This window comes from Eleutherodactylus coqui, chromosome 1 (genome assembly GCF_035609145.1).
Source record: "Eleutherodactylus coqui strain aEleCoq1 chromosome 1, aEleCoq1.hap1, whole genome shotgun sequence".
NCBI lineage: Eukaryota > Metazoa > Chordata > Amphibia > Anura > Eleutherodactylidae > Eleutherodactylus > Eleutherodactylus coqui.
In genome coordinates this window covers 529789280-529796542 of record NC_089837.1, presented here as the reverse complement: position 1 = coordinate 529796542, position 7263 = coordinate 529789280, and positions in this window count along the sequence as shown.

Genomic DNA, 7263 nt, shown 5'->3' with positions numbered 1-7263 from the left:
AGTGGCCCTAGTAGTAATAGTGATCACCGCAGTGGCCCTAGTAGTAATAGTGTCCCGGATAGTAACAGTGACCACTCTATAGTAGCACCAGTAGTAATAGTGACCTTCATTGTGGCCTCAGTACTAATAGTGCCGCCCTAGTAATAGTGATGCCCATGGTAGCCTCAGTAGTACTAGTGATCGCTGCAGTGACCCTAGTAGTAATAGTGTCCCCCATAGTGGCCCCAGTAGTAATAGTGATCACCGCAGTGGCCTTAGTAGTACTAGTGACCCAAAAGTGGCCCTAGTAGTAATAGTGTCCCCCATAGTAACAGTGACCACTCTATAGTAGCATCAGCAGTAATAGTGACCCTTTTGGTGGCTTCAATAGTGACCCCCACAGTGGCCTCAGTAGTACTGGTGACCCCATTGTAATAATGATGCCCATGGTAGCCTCAATAGTACTAGTGACCCCAACAGTGGCCCTAGTAGTAACAGTGTCCCCCATAGTAACAATGACCACTCCATGGTAGCCTCAGCAGTAATAGTGACCCTTTTTGTGGCTTCAATAGTGACCCCCACAGTGGCCTCAGTAGTACTGGTGACCCCATTGTAATAATGATGCCCATGGTAGCCTCAATTGTCATAGTGACCCCCCCCCTAGTGGACCTCCAGCCACCCGACAAGCATTAAACCCCCTGGTGGCCCCACCGGTGTCTGCGTGTCATGCTGAGGGGAACATGCTGCTACCACCCGACTGGGACTATAGGTAAGTGAAATGCTTGTCGGGGGAGGCGGGACATGACTCCTGCCGTCAGGGACTGTCCAACAGAATCCGGGGGGGTGTTAGGAGGCATGTTGGTTGCTACGGGCAACAAAAACAGTCCTACCATTGGCCAGTTTTCATGAATGAGGCCCCCGTGTTGGTCTGTGGGGTCAGTCAGTGCAGGGAGGGCACCGTGGCCTCAGCCATTTACCTCCGCTGGCTCACGAGAGGTTAATATGTGATGAGCAGCTGAAAACTGACCCTGAGGGGAGCAGGATGTCAAAACCGTTACCATGACAACTCGTAGAATGTTCCTTACTGGCTGCTGTCAGGGGGGGCCAACGAGGAAGAAGCGCCACCTCCTGGGTCCAAAATAACATGACAGCCGCCCTGCGGGGTCAGAAATGTCTGCCCACCGCGATGCCTCCATGTCACAGGGACGACTACCGCAGCTCTGGAGCGCCCCCTGCAGACATACTCATACCTTAGGAGTAATGTGGTACTACAGGTCTCAGTAGTGCAGCCTCAGGCTTTAGGCCTGTAACTGCCAGTGATTGGATCCCAGTACAGAAGGGAGTGGTATATAGCTATATACGCTGCAGGCCGCTGTAATACCGTGTAGATGAGCGGGACCACCGATAGACGGGGGCTGCTCATAGGTGACCGGAGTGTTATAAGTCATCGTCATACTGGACTATGTATACACGCGGCAGACCTCCCGTATTAACGCCGCCACATGCCCCCCTCCATAATAGTGTCACCTCGTGCCTCCCGCAATAATAGTACCCCTACATATCCCCCTCAGTAATAGTACCCCCAGAATTCCCCCTCAGTAACAATACCCCCACATGTCCCCCTCAGTAATAGTACCCCCACATGTCCCCCCCCCCAGTAATAGGTACCCCTACATGTCCCCCTCAATAATAGTACCCCCACATGTCCCCCTCAGTAATAGTACCCCCACATGTCCCCCCCAGTAATAGGTACCCTCACATGTCCCTGTGAGTAATAGGTACCCCCACATGTCCCCCGCAATAATAGTACCCCCACATGTCCCCCTCAGTAATTGGAACCCCAACATGACCCCCTCAATAATAGTACCCCCACATGTCCCCTTCAGTAATAATACCCCTGCATGTCCCCCTCAGTAATAGTACCCCCACATAACCCCCTCAGTAATAATACCCCCACAATTCCCCCTCGGTAACAGTACCCCCACATGTCTACCCCAGTAATAGTACTCCCACATGTCCCCCCCAGTAATAGGTACCCCCACATGTCCCCCTTAATAATAGTACCACCACATGTCCCCCCCAGTAATAGTACCCCTATATGCCCCCCCAGTAATAGGTACCCCCACATGTCCCCCTCAATAATAGTACCCCCACATGTCCCCTTCAGTAATAATACCCCTGCATGTCCCCCTCAGTAATAGTACCCCACATAACCCCCTCAGTAATAATACCCCCACAATTCCCCCTCGGTAACAGTACCCCCACATGTCTACCCCAGTAATAGTACTCCCACATGCCCCCCCCAGTAATAGGTACCCCCACATGTCCCCCTTAATAATAGTACTCACACATGCCCCCCTCAGTAGTAGGGACCCCCACATGTCCCCCCTCAATAATAGTACCCCCACATGTCCCCTTCAGTAATAATACCCCTGCATGTCCCCCTCAGTAATAGTACCCCCACATAACCCCCTCAGTAATAATACCCCCACAATTCCCCCTCGGTAACAGTACCCCCACATGTCTACCCCAGTAATAGTACTCCCACATGCCCCCCCCAGTAATAGGTACCCCCACATGCCCCCCTCAATAATAGTACTCACACATGCCCCCCTCAGTAATAGGGACCCCCACATGTCCCCCCTCAATAATAGTACCCCCACATGTCCTCCTCAGTAACAATACCACCGCATGTCCCCCTCAGATATAATGCCCCCACATGTACCCTGAGTATTAATGTCCCCCCATGTCTCCCTCAGTAATAATACCCCTACTTGTCCCCCTCAGTAATAATGTCCCTGCATGTCCCCTTCAGTAATAATGTCCCTGCATGTCCCCTTCAGTAATAATGTCCCTGCATGTCCCCTTCAGTAATAGTACCCGCGCATGTCCCCCTCAGTAATAATACCCCTGCATGTCCCCCTCAGTAATAATGCCCCCACCATGTCCCCCTCAGTAATAATACCCCTGCGTATCTGCAGCTGATGTCATACTATTCTGCGCTCCCCCTTCCCTCCTCTGTAGGCTTTCTGCTGTCAGGGCTCTCCGGCTTCTCATTCCCTGGTCAGGTGCGGCGCCGCTAGTCAGGTGATGCTGGTCAGGTGAGGCGTCGCAGGTCAGGTGATGCTGGTCAGGTAAGGCCACTACAGGCTGCTAGGAACTGGAAGCTACAGAGTATGAACCGGCCCTGTACCTTTTATAACGATGGAGACAAAATCATACGCCACGATACGCCCGCCACTGACCACACCCTTCTTACCCGCGCTGGTCACCTTACGTACTGCCACGTGCAGTCGCCCTAGAAGTAATAGTGTGCCCTATATCGACCCCAGTAGTTATAGTCACCTCCACAGTAGCTCCAGTAGTAACAGCGACCCCCACAGTAACTCAAGTAGTAATAGTGTCCCCCACAGTAGCCCCAGTAGTAACAGTGACCCCCACAGTAGCTCCAGTAGTAATAGTGCACCCTATATCTACCCCAGTAGTACAGTAACAGTAACCCCCACAGTAGCTCCAATAGTAACAGTGACCCGCACAGTAGCCATAGTAGTACTACAGCCCCCCTTGAGACTGATATACTTACCCCCTTCTTGTCTTCAGAGCGCCGCTGCTCCTTTGCTTGGCGCTGCTGCAGGATGTACACACTGACAGCAGTGTGTGCGTCCAAATTCCTCCTCCCATCTGTTCTGGCGGAACCAAGGAAGAGCGGTCAGGGGAGGAAGATCCTGGGTGCACACACATTCTGAGCATCCCACAGCAGTGAGGGATTACCAGCCGGGGAGCTGTGGCACCCCGGCTGATAATAGCCTTAATGGTTACCCTGGGACAAAAGCAGGACAGACATCCTGAAAACAGTACAAACTGCTGTCCTGCCTGGGACCCGGAGAAAAGTGGGACACAGGATCCCAAAGTGGGACTGTCCTGGTCACCTTACTATATAGGACCGTACAGCACGACATTCTCCACATGATGATCATCCTATATGGTGTTATGTAACGTATTCGCTTTTTGTTGCACTTGTTTAATGATTTTGCTGGGTCCCCAGAACTGCGACGATTTAGCCCCGCCCATATCTGATACCTGGCCGCCCATCCGCTGTTGTATTCTCTTCTCTGCACATCCTCTTCCTACAGAAATAATTGGCTTATTCTGTGATAATACATGGCGGCGTGAGGCTAAACGAACATCCTGGGACTTCACCATAAATAACCCGCTCAGCTCTGCTACTCCAACGTCTCCTGGGGAGAAATGAGCAAAACTCAAGATCTGACGAGACCGGAGGAATGGAAGCTGCAGCCGACGTCTGCTGCTAATGAGGCCGATTCGCAGCGCCGCACGTCCACAGCAAAGACATGAAAAGAGCCGAACACGAGCAGCGGCCCATCATCGGCTGAAACGCCGTAACACATTGTAACCATCCTCCACTACTTAGCGGGGTCTCACACAAACAGATTGAAATGTCAGATTCTGCAATCGCCATCCACGTGGAAGACCAGCAGTAAAATGCGAGCATTGCAAGACATGTATCACTGCACTGGCTGCCCGTCAGATACAGAATACAGTTTAAACTCACCACCCTCATCCACAGCGCAGCGCCGCCCTACATTGTATCCCTCATCTCAATCCACCACCCAGCCCGCACCCTCCGCTCTGCTAATGAAATCAGACTGAGCGCCCCTTTCATTCGAACCTCTCATTCCTGCCTCCAAGACTCCTCCAAAGCAGCACCAGTCCCCTGGTACACGCTACCCAAAACTATAGGGGCAATCCCTAAATTACAGAACTTCAGGCGTGCTCTAAAAACCACCCTCTTCAGGGAGGCATACCAAATACCCTAAACCAAACCCCTCTGTACCCCCCTGATAACATGCTCCCTGACCTACTGACTGCAATTCCTACTAGCTGCCATCAACCGCCCCCTGCAGTCATAACAATTCAGCCACTATACTGCCTGACCATTGTCTATGTGTATAACATCCCACGCTCTCCACCCCGCCATACCGTGCACATCTCCATCCACCATACCGTGCACATCTCCACCCCGCCATACTGTGCACATCTCCATCCACCATACCGTGCACATCTCCACCTCGTCATACTGTGCAAATCTCCAGACCGCCATGCTGTGCACATCTCCTCCCGCCATACCGTGTACATCTCCACCCCGCCACACCATGCACATCTCCAGCCCGCCATACCATGCACATCTCCAGCCCGCCATACCGTGCACATCTCCCCCCTGCTATACTCTGCACATCTCTCCAGCCCATCATTCCGTGCACATCTCCACCCCGCCATACCATGCACATCTCCACCCCGCCATACCGTGCACATCTCCACCCCGCCATATCATGGACATCTCCCCTCCTGCCATACTGTGCACATCTCCAGCCCGCCATACCATGCACATCTCCAGCCCGCCATACCATGCACATCTCCACCCCAACATACATTGCACATCTCCCCTTGCTATACTGTGCACATCTCCAGCCCACCATACCATGCACATCTCCACCCCGCCATATCGTGCACATCTCCACCCTGCCATACCATACACATTTCCCCCACTGCCATACTGTGCACATCTCCAGCCTGCCATACCGTGCACATGTCCCCCACTGCTATATTGTGCACATCTCCATTCCGCCATACCATGCACATCTCCCCCACTGCCATCCTGTGCACATCTCCAGCCTGCCATACCGTGCACATCTCCAGCCCACCATACCATGCACATCTCCAGCCCGCCATACCGTGCACATCTCCAGCCCGCCATACCATGCACATCTCCAGCCCGCCATACCGTGCACATCTCCATTCGCCATACCGTGCGCATCTCCACCCCGCCATACCATACACATCTCCCCCACTGCCATACTGTGCACATCTCCAGCCTGCCATACCGTGCACATCTCCCCCACTGCCATACCATGCACATCTCCCCCACTGCCATATTGTGCACATCTCCACTCCGCCATACCATGCACATCTCCCCCACTGCCGTCCTGTGCACATCTCCAGCCTGCCATACCGTGCACATCTCCAGCCCGCGATACCGTGCACATCTCCCCCACTGCCATACTGTGCACATCTCCACTCCGCCATACCATACACATCTCCCCCCCCACTGCCATCCTGTGCACATCTCTAGCCTGCCATACCGTGCATATCTCCAGCCCGCCATACCGTGCACATCTCCACCCCGCCATACCATGCCCATCTCCACCCCGCCATACCATGCCCATCTCCCCACCCGCCATACCATGCACATTTCCCCTCTGCCATACCGTGCACATCTCCACCCCGCCATACCATGCACATCTCCCCCCTGTCATACTGTGCACATCTGCAGCCCCTTTACCTTCTGTATCCCCCATTACCTGTAGTATGTAAGCTCGTTGGAGCCCCGCACCCCTACTGTCTCCATCAGCTGATCACTTCCTGTAACCGGGGTTTGGTTTTTATTCCCCGTGTCTCATAACCGCTGCGGAATATGTTGGCGCTATATTCCATAGATTATTATTGTTTTCGAATTCCCCCTCGCACTCACAGATACGGACGGCATATTCCGAGTCCATGCGGACGGCGTCAATAGATGTCTGCGAGCGACCCGCAGCCCGTACACCGTGAACATTGCGTAGGAGCGGCGGAAACGCTCGCAACCTGATAAGAGAACAGATACAAAAGCTGGAATGCCGGCTGGAAGGCAGAGAGATCTTTCTTCCTCGCGGACAATACACTGCGCATACACGTACGTCCGTGTGGAAAACCGCACGCATTCACGATCTTCAATTACATTACGTATGTGCGCCGTTTACATGCAATGACGCTAAGCGTCAGAGCGGGAGACTTAAATACAAAAAGATAGAAGTGAGACTGAGCATGACGGTGTGCGTGAGACACCTGCGTGAGATACCTGCGTGAGACACCTGCGTGAGATACCTGCGTGAGATACCTGCGTGAGATACCTGCATAGGATACGCAGTGAGAAATCACCGCCATACACGGCAATACGCCGGCTCGCACAGTGGTAAAACGCTGTGGTATAGAACTCGCAGGTGTATGCCCCCCTGGTCTCTAGTTTCGGTATCTGAAGTGTGATGTGACAGGAGCTCCCCCTGGTGGAGAACAGAAGGTGTGTAACTGTAGAGGCGCACCTGCTTCCATCGGGTCAGTGCCACAAATGTAGTCAGACTTCAAGCACCTGTCCCGCCTGGTCGCACCTCCATGGGCAGGAATGAAATGTCCGTAGCCAGCAGCATATTTGGTGTACATTATAGTGAA